The following is an 18,506-nucleotide window of genomic DNA, read 5'->3' on the forward strand; positions in this document are numbered from 1 at the left end:
CTAGGAACTTGTTTGGTTCTCTAACACTTATTAGCCTGACATCCAAGGCTTTCCAAATCCTGATTTCCAAACATCTATTTCCTACCGAAACCCTCTTTTCCATCTCAGGGCCCCCAGAAGACGCCATTGGCATTCCCTACCCTGTTCATTTGGTCACAGCTTTTCCCTGTCTTCCTTCCCCACCCGCATTACCCCTTAGAGCCTCTCCAAAGTGTACCCATCCTTGAAGATCAAGCAGAAGACCTCTATGCAAGCTGACCCACAAATCACTTCACTCGTCTTCAAAACAATGCTGACTGGTTTCCTGCTGACTGGAACCAGGGAGGCAGCGATCACAGTGGTTAAGAGCAGGCTCTGAAATCAGGTTGCCTAGGTTGGGGTCCTGGTCCCACTTCTTGCTGCGTATGTCACCTTGGGCCAGTTACTTAAAGGTCCGGAGCACTGCTTTCCTCAGCGATAATGTAGGGATAATAAGGGTAGCTCTTTTATGCACATAGAGTTCGGAGCACAGTGCCTGACGCACTGTAAGCACTAGATAAAGGAAGATTGGTATTATCCCAGGTAACAGCTGTAGCCCAGGAAAAGTAGATGTTATCATCCCAGATGAGGTAAATGAGGCCCAGAAAGTTTCAAACATTTGGCCAACATCACACATTTAGTGAGAAAACTGAGATTCAGACTCAGGTCTGTCTGCTTGGGACCCACAGCTTTCCCACTGCCATAGCCAACCCACCTAATCAGGTTTCCTGTGGTTACGTCAGCCCTTGTTCAACACAAGGCACCTCTCCTCTCCACAGCCAGACCCTGGGCTCCGCGAGAGCAAGGTTTCTCAGAATGATCCCACGCCAGCTATCCACCATTCAGCATTTGTTGAGGGAAAAGTGGGGGAAAGTGCATTTCAAGACCAGACTCTAACCCAAAAGAACTTCGTACTGGTACTTAGGTGCCCAGAAGTCAGGGGCCTCTCCAAGAATCAGGGTAAGCCTACCTCCAGGCTCTTCCCCACCTAAATCCACCCAACACACTTGGATGCATCTGACCATATTGCTCTCCTGCCAAACACTTCCAGGGAGCCCCATGCATCCTGTGAGACTGGTCTGAGTGTTTTCTCTAGAGTCCAACATGCTCAATTAACATAAGTCTTCACTGAGCTTGACATGTATTTCTTTGGTCCAGAAGGCAAACTTTCAGGAGAGGAAGAGATGGTCAAGGACAGCAACAACGTGCTCTCTCAGATGGTGCAGTGAAGGGACCCATGGCCTGCGCTAGGAGGCAGGGAACTTTGGTTCTACTGGGGCTATGCTTCCCAGATTTATGTCCCTTTATTTTTAAAGCAAAGCTGCATGTAAAGTGCTCTGTACACCAATTCATAAGGTCAGAATTTCATGATAAACATGATGGAGAACAGTGCCCATTTTGCTGTTTGCCTCGTCATCCAAGTAAAAAAGCCTCATGTGTGTTAATGGGACAGAGAGAAGAACATGACAAGTAGTGTAGTGTGCCCAAAGTTACTGAGGCCCTACATTTTCATGAAGATACACTTAATCAAATGAAACTATCCTTTCAACCTCCTCAGGGACCAAGCAAAGATGGGGAATGAAGAGTGGGATTGTAAAAAAGTCCATGAAGACTCTGGATAGAAAATTCTCTATTAACACCTAAAATCCCATTTAGTCAAAGCTATTATTATTTTTAGTGCCTGTTATTACGAGGTGTTTTATTTGCATTATCTAATTTACTCCTCACCACAACCTGCCAGAGAGGTGGTACTATCTCCGTTTTGCAGAAGAGGAAACGGAGACTCCATGTCGTGGCCAAGGCCAGTGGGTGGAAGAGTGGCTTTGACCTCACATACGTCTGACTCCTGTCCAGAATCTTTCTCCTAAAGCACAAGGCTTACATCTCCTTAAGGAATCTTGGAGTCCAAAAGACTCTGATCTCTTGGGTCATCTGTTACAATCACCCTCTAGACATCCTCTCCCTCAGCTCATTAGCAGAGGCTAAGACCTGTGCATAATGCAGTTAGCTAATTTACTTATTGTATGTAAACGCTTGAGATCTTTCCTCGGTATATTTATCTGCCAGAAAATCAGGACCACAACAAAGCTTAGCAAGTGTTTTCAATCATGTGTTAACTAGCAGTAAATCTTTTGCTTAATTTCGCTGAAAATTGTCTGCCTGTTCCCTTTCCTGTTGCCCTATCTTGTAAAATTCTATAAGCTCCATTTGATAATAACAACAGCTAAAGTTAATTGAGCACCCACTATGTACCAGTCAAGTGATTTAATTCATAACTGAGGAGGTAGGCTCTGTTATCATCCTCATTGTACAGGTGAGGAAACAGAAGCGCAGAGAGATTTGTCAACTTGCCCAAGGTCACACAGCCCAAATGGTAGAGCCAGGGGTTCATCTCAGACTGACTGATTACAGAACCCACTTTGCTAAATGCCTCAGTTTCTAAAGAAAATTTTCTCCTAAAGGAAAACACTCTAGAATAGCCCTGTCCAACACAAATATAATGTGAGTTATAAATGCAAGCTATATATGTAATTACAAATTTTTTAGTAGATACTTAAACAAGTAAACAGTGAAATGAAGTTTAATAATAATTTTATTTTGACCCGATATATAAAAATATTAACATTATTAATGAGCTATTATATATTCTTTTTTATATTGGTTTTTCAAAATTTGGTTTATAATTTATACTTACAGCACGTTTCAATTCAGACTAGCCACATTTTAGGTGTTCAGTAGGCACATGTGGCTATTGGACAATGCGGATATATAAATGGACATTATCCTTGTCCTATTTCATCAATTTTTTTGTTTCCATTTCAGCTTTAAATTTGAGTCGCAAATTATGATTGGGTCAAATAAGTCTATGTTAATGGAAAGATGGCCTGTGGGTAATTTAATGAACAGAGCAGCAGGTTAGGACAGTGGAAGGAATAAGCTTTTAGGAGTTGTAACATCTGGGTTCTAATCCCCATCTTTCCCATTATCTGCGACTCTGGCCAGTGGCAACCCTCAACTTCCCTCAGCCTCTTTCCTTATGTTAAAAAAGAGTTGATGGTTTGTGATTATTAAGGTTCTTTTCATTTCTAAAAAACTCTGCGAACTGCACACACCCTTTTCAGGGTTTTGGCTTCTGTTTCCACTTTCCACTCAAGTTCTACATGGCAGGGCTTATCCTAAGTTGGGTTGTGTTCCCTGTGCCCAGCTCTGTGCCTGATACACTGCAGGCACAAGAAGAAATGAAAATCCAGTTCTTCTTTGAGGGACCCCTAGGCGTCCCGGTTTTTGCCAGAATAACTATAGCAGCCTTAGCAATTAATTACACTTTCATTTCCTTTCTCATACTGGCCTAAAATCTTGACAATCCAAGCTTTCGGAAGGGTTATAGCCAGGATTAAAAATCATTTCCTGATCCTGTTAGCAAAGACCATAGTGCTCAGCTGTAGGCACAGCTGCCGAGAGAACCCCCCCACAAATGGCCTCGCTCTTATTACATGCTGTTCTGATGCCGAGGAGAGTTAATTAATGACTCTAAATAAGAAAACAATCAAATCTGTCTGCGGTCATATGAGTCAGAGCAGACCCAGATGGGGAGCCAGGTCTCTGGCCTCCAAGTGCCCCCGGGAAAAGCAATAGCAGCCTTCACTCCATGTGTCAGAACCCTGCAAATCCCCAGCCTAGAAGGAGAAGGAATGACTCCAGGAGGATTGGAGACCCAGCTTGATGCCAAGCATTTTCTTAAAAGGCCAGGCCCCCTATCTGCGTGTTGTGCAGAGTGAGGTTCAGGGAGAGGAAGAACAGCATGAGTCTGTTTCTCTCTATTTTCTTTAGATTCCCAAACCTACAGCTGCTGAATGGGGAGTTCTCAGGCACAGGCCCTTGGTGTGTGTGGCAAGATTGGTGTAGCTGGCACTGCCACCTTGGGAAGACTGAAGGACATGTGGCCTGAAGCCCATCAAGCCCCAAACCTGTCCTCCCTCAGGAGTCCTGCAGCCACATATGACGGCAGAACTCTGATTCTGAGGACATGGAGGCAGGAATGTGATGCTTCCCTGAGATTTGTTGAGGTTAACAGCCGTGAAAACTTTTATTTCGGTGTTAGAGGCTTTGCTGTGAAAATCAGAGAGTGGAATAGGTGGAAAAAGCCTCTTAACATTATCCACGTGTCCTCAGAATTGGACAGGATGCTAGCAAATAAAGACAAGCCTTACTTTTGGCTCTGTACGTACTCTGGCAAATAATAACAGCCTCCTCGTGGTTCCCCCCCTCCCCCATTCTTGCAGATTATTAAAACTGGTAGTGTTGCCATCCAGGCTTGGCTCCCTGTGAAATTTTTCCACTCTGGAAAGAAAACCCTGGGCTACTGGCCATGCGGGTCATTATGCTTTCCTCTTCTTTGGTAATCAACTTCAGGTAACAAACTTTTTGTCAGGATAATATGTAAAGTGTGTGGTAACAATCCTTGATGAAATTGAAAGGACTTTTTGTGGTTTCTGTCTGAATTGTAGTGGGCCCCAATCCCATTCCTCTAAAATTTGGTTAGAATCTCACATAGAAATGGCCCAACACTTCAATTTCACTTCTAAAATAGGACAAAAAAACAACGGTAAGAAGGAGGCTCCGGAGTTCAAGAGACCCAGATTGGAACCTAAACTCCGTCCCTTCTGGCCTGTGTGATTGTGGGCAAGCCCCTTTCCTCTCAAAGCTTCATTTCCTCATCTCGGAGGTGGGAATAACACCACCACCCATCTCACGAGGCTGTGAGGATGAAATACGTTCTCACGTGTGAAGAGCCTGACTCGGAAACGTTTCTTCTTATTATTAGCTCATCACTCTTTAAATAGGGATCGCCAAAGGGTTCATTCGAAGTGATGCGCTGGAAGCCTCCACAGCATTATGTGATGAGCTTTGGGAAAATCCTCACAGAGGCTGGCTGTCGTCCTCAGAGCTGGCCTCATGCCCTAAAATCCTCCCTTCTCACTAATGGGGCTGAGGCCAGTGCTGTACAACCTTGGACAGCTCCACTCCTTAGCCATTGCCGGCTGCCTGAGGGTGCAAAATGCTTGGGGGAGATTTTCCCAAGAAAGGTTGTGTTCATGAGAGGGTTTAGGATTCACCAGGGCTGCAGTCTCCCAACATGCATGCCACTTGCATTCTTCAACTAACCTCAGGGAAGCATCACATTCATGCCTCCTGGAATATTCTGAGGGACCTGGCCTCTGAAACCCATGAAGTCTACTCATAGATTTACTGAATCTTCAGGCCCTTTCCTTCTCTCTGATGAACTCCAAGGATTTTTTTTTTCCTCCCCAAGGAGAACAGAAACACCACCCACATCTTCCTGTATCTGATGATATTTCATTTGTTTGGCTTCAGCATAAGGATTAAAGATTCTCGATTAACTTCAAGTGAAAGTAATAATGTGTGAGCACGAAGAAAGGTTTTACAAGACAAGGAGATTCAGGTATGAATTAAAAGAAACATAAAATAACGGTATTGCCTGTAGGTGAGGTTGAGCGTCATTCTCTAATCAGAATAAAGCAGGTGGTTCAATTTATGAAATAATTTAGTTTTTCACTCTCCAATGCAGAACACAATATACAGTCACCTTCTGAACAGGCAGGGAAGATATTAAGTCCTATTTTTACTTTATGATACTGAGTCACATAGTTCAATGCAAATCACATGGATGCCAAAGTAAGAACAATACCAGGTATTTAAATACCTCCTTTCCTTTGAGGAGCTTAAAAGAGTTTGTGGCTGCGTGAAAGCCCTTTAGGGCAACTCCCGGAGAAGGGACACTGTCACCAGGTGGGCATTTGAGACTGAGCTCATCTCATCCATCTCACCCATCTCCCACACTCCCATCATTAGGCCTGGAAGAGCCAGTGTTTGCCAGTTCTTTATAGTCTCCCGATACCTGCATTTTCTGGGCCACATTGCCAACTAGGAAAAGAAGGCTTATGTTTGAAAAATATGGTATTGACCAATAAGAGGAAGAGAAGAGCATCAAAGTGAAATAGGGAAAAAAGGAGAAAGAAATCATAGCGTGAGAGGAAGAAACAGGAAAGATGCTTACACCTCTCTGATTTTGATAAATGTTTTCTATGCATTTTCCTCATAGATGGATTTGATGCCCAGCCCCAACGGGATGAAAACATAAACAAAGGCCTTTATTTAGGCCCCCTTTAAATATTTCCCTGTGGGTAAGGACAGCGGCAGTCCCACTGCTAGAATTAGCTTGAAGAAACTGCAGACAAGCACATCAGCTCAGGACTCCAAAGGCAGACAGGGAGTTCCCAAATAGAAGGGCTTATGGTTTTCACCTAACAATGCTCACACCCACCCTGAACCTCCGCACCATGGTTTAGCTTCTTCCCAGCAGAGGTCGCTGTGGATACTGGCAATGGATACTTGAGACTGGACGTGGCCGGGCTGGGTGGTGGCTCCACTGTCCGCTCTTCTTGTGGTTCCACTGGGAAAGGTGGTCTCAGGCAGGGATTATATCGAAACACAGCACCTTTGTCATGAAAGTACTATGAGGCTGAGGTCACTTGCTGGGAGTGGCAGGTCTTGGAGGGCTGTTCTCATCCTCTGAGGGTGTCTTCCCACAGCGGTACCTCAGTGTCACACCAGTACCCTCCCTGCAAGTGTACCTGGTGTTACTGAGAGGCCACCTGTCACTGACCAGCAACCCCAGCCCATGGTCCTTCCAGACACAGAGACCAAAGTGACAAAAGTTGTCTTGCTGCACAATCTTGCACCGCCTTCTAAGGGACTCCATTGATTCACACTCCCAAACCCCACTTGGCAGCCTATGCTGGTGATGGGTGCAGAATTCTCCTCAGCCTGAATATTCTGAGGGATGGAAAGGGCAGGGCTCTGGTGAGGGTGTGAGGTTCAGACCTGAGACCGCCCCCCGCAAAGAGCCCACATTCTGGGTCACACCCAGGCATGCAGGCCAGGCCCAAGGTGGCCTGAAGCTACCTCCACCCTGAGACATCCACTTGGACCCTCGTTCATTACTGTGGCTGAGAGTGGAAGCAGAGACCACCCTGCACCCATCCCCATCCCCAACATCCAAGGCCACCAGTGAGTGGTGGTTCTCACACACACCCAGCCAGATGCCCAAGCTCACCATGACACGCAGCGAACACTGGAGCACTCACTTGTGCATTCTACCCAGTTATGCACATTCACACACACACACTGACCCATGCACACACCATTACCCATGCACACACACTGTGACACACAAACACACTCAAACCCGGGAACCAAATTTGACTTATCATGGCTGATGGCACGTGTTGGGGTGGGGGTGGGGGTCGGGGTCCACTCAGGATATCCCTCTGGCCCACTCAGGACTGTTGAACCGTGGGCCCTTCCCCGGGAGATGGAGTCCCCCAACTGTCCACATCCTTCTGGTCCCAGGTCTTGAACGCCCCCAGAAGGGACCCTGGTTACCATCGCACACATGGCATCAGGGTGCTGGGCTGGCAGCGGGTGGGGGGGGGGGTTGGGGGGGTGCGGAGGAGAAGAGTGCGGGGCATAGTGCCCTGCCCGGGCTCAGCCGCCTCCTCTCCTGGGATTTTCCATCTCCGCTCGCGCGGGCCTGTGTGGAGCGAGCGCGCTTTGTCTCCCGCCCGGCATCTGGCACGTTTCCGCGGAAGCTCCCCGCGCCGCGCCCGAAGCCCCCCCTCTCCTGGCCGCGCCCCCCGCTCAGCCCTTGGCGCAGGCCCGCCAGTGCGGCGACCGCCGCTTTGTCCTCCCGCGGATGCCAGGGCGGAGAGCGAAGCCCCGTGGCCGGAGCGCCCGGCGCGTGCCGGGGGTGTAGGTCTCCGCGCCTGATTTGGGGCGCACCCTGCGCCGAGGGGAGCAGCCCCTAGGGTCTGCGGACGCGGGGGGTGTCTGCCCGGAGCTCCAGGGTGCCTGCGAGGGACCGCCCTGTCCCGCCCCGCACCCGTCCGCCCGGGTCTAGCTCCCCTCCGGGTGCAGGAGCGCGCGCCCCCGGGGCGGGGTGGGGCGGGGTAGGAGGGTGGTTTCGACTTGGTGTCCCTGGCCTGGATCCAGGTAGAGAGGGCCTCGGAGATCAGACCGGGAGGGCTCCGGTCGGGAGGGCTCCCTCGATCCCTCTTACTGTCCCCCACCGCACACCTCGCCCCCAGGCCACTCCGACCTTAGGCGCCGGGCGAGCGCGGAGGACCCCGAGAATCCGTCGGTGCTTTCCTGTTCCCGCGACGCCAAGCAGGTGCAGGGAGGTCCCCCGCCTTTGCCTCTTACGCCCCAATCCCCTCTCCCTCAATAACATAGGCGGGTCCAATAAGAGGGGGGAAGTCCCCTGTCTCCATCTATCCCCTCTTCACAAAACCCCGGGCTTCGGGGACAGGGTGGGCACGGGGAAGGGTCATCCCGATTCCCAACAGCCCTTCCCGAATAACCCGGGAGGGTCTGGGCAGAAGGAATCCTGTGGTCTCCTCCATCACAGCCAGACCCCCTTTGCAGCCTCAAGCAGCCGAGGTCCTGTGGGGAAGGGTCCCTGCCTCCGGACCTCCATCCCTCCCGTCCTCAGTGATCCAAGCAGCGAGACTTCAGACACCGGGGAGGGAGGCTCCCAGCTCCGGACGCCCCCAGGAGAGACGGGGCGGGGGAGTGGCCCCTCAGCTTGCCCCTCACACTCAAGAGCCCCCTCCACCATAAAACAAAAACTAACCCAAGCCGCTCCGACCTCAGGCGCCGGGCTAGAGGGAGGCCGGCCAGGAGTCAGCAGCTCCCTGGGACAGATGGTGTGGAGGGCGGCGAGGACAGGTCCCATCAACTCCCCAGGCCCCCCCACTCCCTCTCCAATAAAACAAACGCGAATTCAGCAGCACCGACCTCAGAGAGGCAGGAGAGCGGTCAACGCCAGGCAGTGCACCCAGCTCCGCGGGGCTCCTTGCGGCTTCCCGAAGGTAGTTCTCGCGGCGGCGGCGGCGGCGGCGGAGGCGGCCGCAGCTCCCGCGGCTCCCGCGTTCCGAGCCTCCCTCGGACTCAGCACCTGGAGCGGGGAACAGCTCCGCGCCTCATTCCGATGGCCCCGCCTCCTGTGCGCCGCCATAGCCAATGGCGACCGGGGCCCCGCCTAGGAGGCCGCCCACTGGGGGGGGCGTCTTCCCCTCACCCTTCGGCTCCGCCCGAGGGTTCCTAGGTCTCTCTGTCAAGACCACATCCCCCAGAGACCGCCTGCGTTTTCGCACTGCCTTCTGGAACTTGTAGTCCTTCATGGACCCGGAGTGAGCTCCTGCCGCGGCAAGGTGGCCAGAGATGGACTGCATTTTCCAGGATGCATTGAAGAAACGGAGGCTCTGAGGAGGGGGGGGGGGGGGGGGGACTGTTTCCATAGCAAAGGCGGCTGGTTGCAGATGGCTGAGGGAGAGAGGGGAAACCTCGAAGGATTGTGCGTGACTTCGGGAGCCTCTTGGGAGGCCGTTCGGATTCTTTTCTCTCTTTGGTCCCCACCCCGGAATTCGTGGCCTTAGTTTTACTATCTGAGAAGAAGGCGTGGAGCCGTCCCCCCCGCCCACACTCCGCGGTGATGGGGCAAATCCAGGGCGAGCAGCTTTGGTTTGCCCAACAAAGGTGAGAGGGGACGGAGGAGACCTTCCCACCACATTCTGAACTTTATCCCTTTACTTTTTTTTGGTCTCTATCTTGTCATAGGAGAGGATGTTATTTATTTATTTATTTATTTATTTATTTATTTATTTAATCATAACGTTTGGGGCCATGAAAGCCTTCGCATCCCCTCTGCCCAGGTTCTGGCCTCCTTCACGCCAGATACCGCAGCGCTTCCCTGAGCGTAGCCAGAGGGCGCTTCTCCTGCTTCAGATCCTTCCCAGGCTTCCCATTACCTCAGGCATGAAACCCACACTCCTCCGCATCCTTGGAAAAACCCTTCAAGATCTGGACTCCGCTTTCTTTCCTTTTTTTTTTTTTTTTTAACCTTTGGCATCGGATATTCCCAGGTCTCCCCTCCAAGAACTGGCCCGGCCCGACTCCTCCAAGAACTAGCCTCCCAGATGAGGCGGGTTCCGGGAGAAGTATGGCCTTACACTCTGGTGGCAGCCAGGACTCCACCTTATTGCAACACTGAACTTCTTGGGAAGCAGAGAAGCCTTAAGAACCCGTTTTCTGTTACTCCCGTGGGCCCCTCCACCCTGCATTTGGCTAACTCTTTAGACTCTTCAAGCCCCAGCCTAGATGCCTGCCTTCGTGTTCGGTACCCCACCTTATGTTTGCGCAGCGCCCTCTCCTTCCCCTGTTCTACTGGCGTGCTTATCTATCTTCCACATTAGACTATAAGACCCACAGAGCAGGGCCCATGTCTATATTATTCATACTTGCAGTACAGTGCCTGGCACATGGTAGGCACGCAATAGATATTTGTTGAATTGCAAATGAATTGAACTTTAATTGAGTTTCACTCATGCCTTCATAAACTTGATTTCCTAAGCTTGGGTGTACCCCAGAGCTGGAAGTGTTCAACTAGAGGGATGCCACGTGTTTGAAGAAATGTTTATGTCATTCTTACAGTGGATTGGAATTTTGCCTGAATGCTGGAGGGCCCTTCTCCAGTCCTTTTGACGTTAGGGAGTGATAGATTCATGCCTTTTCCTTGGAAGTCCTATAAATTCTCTCCTAAATGTCACCAGTTCTTCTTGTTCCTTTTTTTTTTCTTTTTTTCCCCTGGTTGATAGCCCTTCTCCTTTCTGTGCCTAGATGCCCTATACCCCACTGTCTTTCTGGGAAATATCTTCTGACCCGGAAGTAAAGATGGTCTGAGATTCCTGCCCATCTTTCAACCCTCTGTTCAGCTTCATGGGGCCTTGGTGGTGATGTCCCACCTTGCCAAGTAGCATCTTCTCTGAATCTTTCCCCATTCAGGGCCCTGGTGTTGACTAAATAGTCCAATTAATCCCACACATGCTTCATATGTCACTTTACCCAGGCATTTTGGGTGTATTTCAGCTAAAGCATTCTTGGGAGAATGCCTTAATAATATGGGAATAATTTGTGGCCAAAGAAGTAACCAGGGGGACTATTACCCTGAACCTGATTTAAACCAAAAAGACAGAGCCTGAGCAAAGGTAACTCTGTCATCCTTGAGTTGATGACATCCAGGGAAAGAAGGCTAGCATGAGGGAGAGAGTAAAATGGATGGCATTTAGGGAAGAACTAATGACCTCTAAGAGGCATGGCAGAGGGGCTTTGATCCTGGGTCAACCAGGAGGGAAAGCCGTTGGAGCTGGACGAATAGATGGGACCTCATTACTGAAGATAGAGAACTGGAAGGAGGCAGGGGGAAGTGGGATTTGTCCTGAAGCCTGATTCTGTGGATGCAGTGCGAGTAGAGGCTGTTGGAAAAGTGGGTAAGGGGAGGACTACGCCACAGGGCAGGCATTAGCACAGTATGAGCAAAGGTTTTAGAGCCACGGCTGAAACTCTAGAGTTCGTTTTAGCCCTTCAGGAGTAGTACTAGTTTTCAAAAATTTGTTACAAATAAGGGGAAAGTTGGGTTCCACCAGTCTTCTTAAACTAGCATCTGCTCAGCCAACCAGAGTCACGAAACCTGGGTTCTAATTCTAACTTTGCCTCTGATTTGATATGTGATCCTGGGCTGGACCTGTTTCATCAGTTGTAAAATGAAATTTATTGGTGTTAGGAAGCAGCTAATAAGGTTGAGGTGGGGGAATTCAAATCTATTTACTAGCTGTGTGGCCTTGCACAACCTTCTCAGATCTGCAGTTTGCTTACTTGAAAATATTGTAATGGATAAATGAGATGCCTTATGTAAAACATAAGTATCAAGCACTTAAATATTAATCCGGTTCCACATTTTTTATCTTGCATTATCAGAAATTGGTTTGACTGTGAATAAACAGGCAGGAGGTAATGCCCTTGGTAATCTGAGTTCAAACCACCATTCTCTTGCTAGTTGACTTTGGTCAGGTATGACTTTGGTCAGGTATATGCTCAATATATTTGTTTTGGCCCTAGCCAGTTTGGCTCAGTGAATAGAGCATTGGCCTGTGTACTGAAGGTTGTGGGTTTGATTCTGGTCAAGGATATGTAGCTCAATTGCAGGTTTGATCCCCAGCCCTGGTTGGGGTGCATACGGGAGGCAACCAATTGACGTGTCTCTCTCACATCGATGCTTCTCTCTCTGTGTCACTCCCCTTCCCTTCCACTCTCTCTAAAAATCATTGGAAAATGACCTTGGGTGAGGATTAAGCAAAATATATATATTTGTCATTTTTTAGAGGTGATTTAGAGCAGAGAACATTAAGAGAATAGAATTCTAGATACTTAAAAGCTAGAGTTTCAAAGTTTGTTAGAGGGGGAAAAGGTCTCAGTAAAGTTCCATAGGTCTTCTAATTAGGGGATTAACCAGAATGCTGAATCTCAGACATGGGGTTGGAATGATTAACCAGGGCTGGGTCCCAAAGAGCCTGGTATACCAGACTGAGGAATATAATCTATAATAATAAAAGTGTAATATGCTAAATAGACCAGATGTCCTTCCGGATGAAGCTAGGGCTGCAAGGGAAGCCTGGGTCCTGGTTGCCAGAGGGAAGCTGGTATCGGCAGCCAGGGGAAGGAAGTCCTACTTTTGCACGAATTTTGTGCATCAGGCCTCTAGTTTTATTCTAAAGATAATGAAAGTTTTTAAGGAAATGTGCATTTTGAAAACGGTCTAGGGTAGGGGAGGCAAACTTTTTGACTCAAGGGCCACAATGGGTTCTTAAACTGGACCGGAGGGCCGGAACAAAAGCATGGATGGAGTGTTTGTGTGAACTAATAGAAATTCAAAGTAAACATCATTACATAAAAGGGTACGGTCTTTTCTTTCAATAGTTTTATTCATTTCAAACGGGCCGGATCCGGCCCACGGGCCGTAGTTTGCCCACGGCTGGCCTAGGGCCTGTGTGGAGAAAGGTCAGAAGATGAGTCTGGGATGTAGGTCAAAAGTGATCCAGCATCATTACTATGAAGATGTAAGAGAGGGGGTGGATCTGAGATGTATAAAGAGGTAAATATTCAAAGGACTTTGTGAGTGATGAGTTGAAGGTGTGGAGGAGTGGTGAGTCAAGGATGATGCCCAGATGTCTGCCTTAGAAAGCTAGGTGGGTAGATGGTGGTGTTTTCCTCTGAATGCGGAATAGTAAAGGAGCAGGTTTAGGCAGGAAGAGGAGAAGATGAGTTTGAGGTGAGTGGGAGACATCCAGGTGAAATGTCTAGTAGGTGATTTGGAGCTTATCTTGGGAAAATGCCTTAATATATGGGAATAATTCATTCATGGCCAAAGAAGTAATTAGGGGAACTATTACTCTGAACCTAATTCAACCCAAAAAGACAGAGCCTGAGAACTTGCCATCCTTGAGAGAACTGATCTGAAGAAACTCTTAAGTTATCATGTTATCAATATATACATCATAATTGAAGCCACGGGACTGGATGAATTCCTTCAATAGAGAGGGCCAAAGAGAAGACCAAACTCCCTTGGGAAATACCCACATTTATGGGGCAGGTAGAGGAAGAGGGCCCTGAAAGGAAAAGTGAGAGAATAGTCAGAAAGATAGGAGGAGGAAACGGACATCTCTCGTAGCAATATGTTTACGGGTACATCTCCTAGGGCCGTGGTCGGCAAACTGTGGCTCACGAGCCACATGCGGCTCTTTGGCCCCTTGAGTGTGGCCCTTCCACAAAATACCACGTGCGGGCAACAACATACAAACCTGACTTACCCAAACTTTCCAAGGAGATGCAAGGCCATTGTTCACATTAGTGTTTGTCAGTCATTGTCATGATTTAATTTTATGGATGTTGTAAGGTAAATTGTAAGGAATTTAATTTTATCAATAAATAATATCGTTATTAAGTATGATATCAAATTTTATTCAACGTACCTATAGTTTAACTTAGACTTAAAACTTTAAAGTTGATTAAGTTAATTTTAGGGAACGTTGTGGAGTGAAAGAAGATGTAGTGTCGAGGATTGAGAAAGGTATGTTGAGATGGTTTGGACATATAGAGAGGATGAATGAAAGGAGATAGACGAAACAAGTATACAAGACGAGTGTGGATGGAAGAGTTGGAAGGGATCGACCTTAGCGAACGTACCTCAATCAGATTGAGGACATTTTTAGCAAAGGCCAGTTTAGGAGTACCCTAATTAAGTTAATAACAATGTACCTAGCTATATAGTTTAAGTTTAAAAAATTTGGCTCTCAAAAGAAATTTCAGTCGTTGTACTATTGATATTTGGCTCTGTTGACTAATGAGTTTGCCGACCACTGTCCTAGGGCAAAGGAAACTAAGGAGAAAATAAACAAATGGCACTACATCAAAATAAAAAGCTTCTGCACAGCAAAAGAAACCATCAACAAAAGGAAAAGGGAGCTCACTGTATAGGAGAACTTTTTGGCAATGACACATCTGATAAAGGGTTAATATCCAAAACATATAAGGAACTCATACAACTTAACAGAAGGAAGACAAACAATCCAATTAAAAAATGGGCAAAGGACCGAAATACACACTTCTCCAAAGTGGACATACAGATGGCCAAGAGACATTTGAAAAAATGCTCAAAATCACTGATCACCAGAGAGATGAACTTAAAATGACAATGAGGTATAACCTCACACCGGTCAGAATGGCTGCCATCAAAAATCAACAAATGACAAGTGCTGGCAAGGATATGGAGGAAAGGGAATCCTAGTGCACTGCTGGTAGGAATGCAGACTGATGCAGCCACTGTGGAAAACAATATGGAGTTTCCTCAAAATATTAAATATGGAACTGCCATTTGACCCAGTGATCCCAATTCTAGGAATACTAGTATATCCCAAGAAACTCGAAACACCAATCAGAAAAAATGTATGCACCCCTATGTTCATAGCAGTACCATTTACAACAGCCAAGATCTGGAAACAGCCCAAGTGCCCATCAGTAGATGAGTGGATAAAAAAGCTGTGGTACATTTATACCATGGGATACTATGCAGCAGTACAAAAGAAGAATCTCTTACCCTTTGAGACAGCATGGAGGGACCTGGAGAGTATCATGCTGAGTAAAATGAGTCAGTCAGAGAAAGATAAGTATCACCCGATCACGCTCATACGTGGAATCTAAGTAACAAAATAAACTGATGATTGGAGTGGATCCAGAGACGTGGAAGCATGGAACAGAGTGCGGAATCTCGGAGGGAAGGCGGGAGGTAATCACCCAAGGACCTTGTATGCATATATACATGGCCCATGGACACAGACAATGGGGTGGTGAGTCCCTGGGGCAGGGGGTCGGGGAGGGCTGGAGAGAGTCAATGGAGAGGAAAGGGGGACATATGTAATACTTTCTCCAATAAAGAATTATTTTCTTAAAAAAGAATGAAAGATAGGAAAACCAAAGAATGGTATGCCACAGAAGCCAAATGGAGGAAGTGAGGTCACATGGTGCAGAATGGTCAAGTCAGCCAACGTCTGAACAAGTGAACACCAAGTTTAGTAACCAAGAGGTCCCTGGCAACTTTGGAGAGGTTCAGTGGAGTTGCAGGGACAGAAGTCTAAGTGCATGGGAAGTGGATGTAGATAACTGTTGGGAGTTGTTTTGAAGGAGAGGAAGGAGAAAAACAGAGAGGATGTAGAGTTGAGAGAGAATTTTGTTTTAAATCGGGAGAGAAAAGGACATTTAAAAATGCTGGTGGGGGAAGGTTAGTTGAGGTTACAGGAAAGAGAGTGATTGAAGGAAGCAGAGAGGTCCAGTAGGAGAGTGGGAAGTGAGAGGGTTCAGAGTGAGTCTCAAGCATGAGGAGGGCCCAGGTTTCCTCTAAGATGGGAGGAGAGAAAGGAAGGCGGAGTTGGAGATGCCGTTAAGTCAGTAGGTTGGTAGGTCCGTGGGAAGCTTATAGAAAGAGGAAAATATTCAAGATGGCCACTGTGGAAAAAAGGAGGGAAGGCTAATAGCAACCCACAGGGACTGAAGGGCAGTGGTGAGAGCCTGCTGAAGTTGGGGGCACACATATTAAGGCATTCTCCCAAGATAACCTGTGTGGTTGTGGGCTTTTTTCCAGCATCTCATCAGACCTGAAATAGACATAGAGAAGGCTACTGGTGTGGCTGATCCAGGGCTGAGCTTTGTTGGACAAGGGAGACTAGAAAGCAAGGAAGTGGAAGTGGTGGTCCACAAGAGGAAGGAGGTGAAGCCAGGATGGAAGGGACAGATGGGAGGGGTGGGGTTCTCAGTGGAGGGAGAAGGTAGATATGATGGGTGGGAGGGAAGAGTAGGAAGGGCAGTCGAGACTGGTCAGAGGTGAAGGAATTCTGGTCAGGGGCGGCGTCAGGGTGGCTGGATTGGACAGAAGAGCTCATGGGATTAAAACACAAGCTCTCCCAGAAAGTTGGCTGCTTTGAAGGAGAGAAGGACCCCTAGTGGGCTCTATGCCAACCTGTACAGTGAATGGGAAGTTAACAGATGATGACAAGGAGTAGGGGTAGGGTGCAGAGCCCTCTGACAAGAGTGTCACAGAAATCAAGATGTCAGGGAACTAAGAAGAAGTTTTCTTACCCAAGTCATGAGGGTTAAGGAGAAAGAGAACCAATGAGCTTTCTCATACATTTTTACAGAAGTATTATCTCAACATCATCTAAAAACGATTAGTTTTATACACACCTAAAAGTCAGGATGTCTAGGAATAAAATTAACCAAACAAAAGACATTTCCATATTTCATAGTGAAGTTGTATCAACCAAGTTCAAGGGTAGTGATTCTTACAATTTATATTTTGGTGTAGTGTGTAGATTTAAATATGTGCATATCAACTAGAAAATGTGTTTGAGAATTTTGCAGATTTCATTTCTTAGCAATGATTTGTTTTCTCAGTTTAGAACATAAATTAGAGAGCTTGTGTTAATTTTTTTCAAATGTAGAGCTTAGAGCTTAATTCATGCCTTTGAAATGCCATGAATTTGAAATGCAGCCATTTTCCTTTCTGCATCCTTGAAAAGGATTACAAGGATTTTATTAGTTTTTCAGATAATCTTGCCAGCACATACAGACTTCCCACAAGGGTCTCCTATCAGTAAGGTTGGATTGTGAGTAATGCTGCAGAAGTGTTGTGCATGAGATATTTAAGACAAGTCAAATAAATCCAACTTTAGGATTTCCCAAACAGCAGCTTAGTTCACAATTATGGGACTTGATATAGAATATGAAATGTGTATCTAAATGTTAATTGAGAAAAATGATCCCCATAATTTCCAAAGAAAAAAAGGATAAAATCAGTTAATTGCTCTGAGCAATTTCTGTCTTTAAAACAAGGCGATGTTATTTAAAAATATTTCTGTATGGTTGATAAATCTTTGTAATCTTGAAATAAGCCTGCTATTCCTGCCCCTTGGAACAGTGGGTGTTCAGGAAATATTTTGTGAATCAATTCATGAATGTTGTGATAATCTGTCCATGTTTAAAAGTCTTCCTTTCATCTCAAACTTTTATAAATATTCTTATATAAGGGTTGGTTCTTTTAAAACGTAAGTCAGATCATTTCACACCTCTACTCAAATTTCTCCAGTGGCTTCTTTGTCTCATTGCAAACAAAACCTAAAGCCCTCAGGATGGCCTATAGCAGCAGTTCTCAACCTGTGGGTCACCAACTGTGGGTTGCGACCCCTTTGGGGGTCAGTTGACCCTTTCACAGGGGTCGCCTAAGACCATCGGAAAACAAAAATATAATTACATATTGTTTTTGTGATTAATCACTATGCTTTAATTATGTTCAATTTGTAACAATGAAAATACATCCTGCATATCAGATATTTACATTACGATTCATAACAGTAGCAAAATGACAGTTATGAAGTAGCAACGAAAATAATTTTATGGTTGGGGGTCACCACAACATGAGGAGCTGTATTAAAGGGTCGCGGCATTAGGAAGGTTGAGAACCACTGGCCTGTAGGGTCATATACACGGACTCCTGTAGCCTCTCTGCCTCATCCCGGAGGTTCCCTCTGCTGCAGCACATTGACCCTCCATGCTCTTCCTTGTTTGCCTCAAGTACACTCTATCCCAGGGGTGGGAAAACTTTTTGACTCGAGGGCCACAATGGGTTCTTAAACTGGACCGGAGGGCCGGGACAAAAGCATGGATGGAGTGTTTGTGTGAACTAATATAAATTCAAAGTAAACATCATTACATAAAAGGGTACGGTCTTTTTTTTTTTAGTTTTATTCATTTCAAACAGGCCTAGCCTCAGGGCCTTTGCACTTGCTGTTCCCTCTGCTTTGAAGCTCTTTCCCTAGATATCCTCATGGATATTCCATATAAAATGGCAGCCTTGCCCTGGCCAGTGTGGTTCAGTTTGTTGGAGCATTGCCCCATACACTGAAAGGTCACTGGTTCGATTCCTGGTCAGGACACATACCCACATTGCAGGCTTGATCCCTGGT

General features: G+C 46.9%; 2 protein-coding genes across 2 annotated transcripts in view; one reads left to right on the plus strand and one right to left on the minus strand.

Moving 5' to 3' along the window:
- SMPD3 (sphingomyelin phosphodiesterase 3) overlaps nt 1–9,053 on the minus strand; it is a 77,736-nt gene extending 68,683 nt beyond the window's left edge. The window contains exon 1 of the mRNA XM_081107639.1: nt 8,896–9,053. The gene's annotated coding sequence lies outside the window, so the exon portion shown is untranslated. The remainder of the gene's footprint in view (nt 1–8,895) is intronic.
- Nucleotides 9,054–9,396: 343 nt separating this feature from the next.
- ZFP90 (ZFP90 zinc finger protein) overlaps nt 9,397–18,506 on the plus strand; it is an 85,889-nt gene continuing 76,779 nt past the window's right edge. The window contains exon 1 of the mRNA XM_081108684.1: nt 9,397–9,636. The gene's annotated coding sequence lies outside the window, so the exon portion shown is untranslated. The remainder of the gene's footprint in view (nt 9,637–18,506) is intronic.

This window comes from Myotis nattereri, assembly GCF_964212035.1.
Source record: "Myotis nattereri genome assembly, chromosome: 15".
NCBI lineage: Eukaryota > Metazoa > Chordata > Mammalia > Chiroptera > Vespertilionidae > Myotis > Myotis nattereri.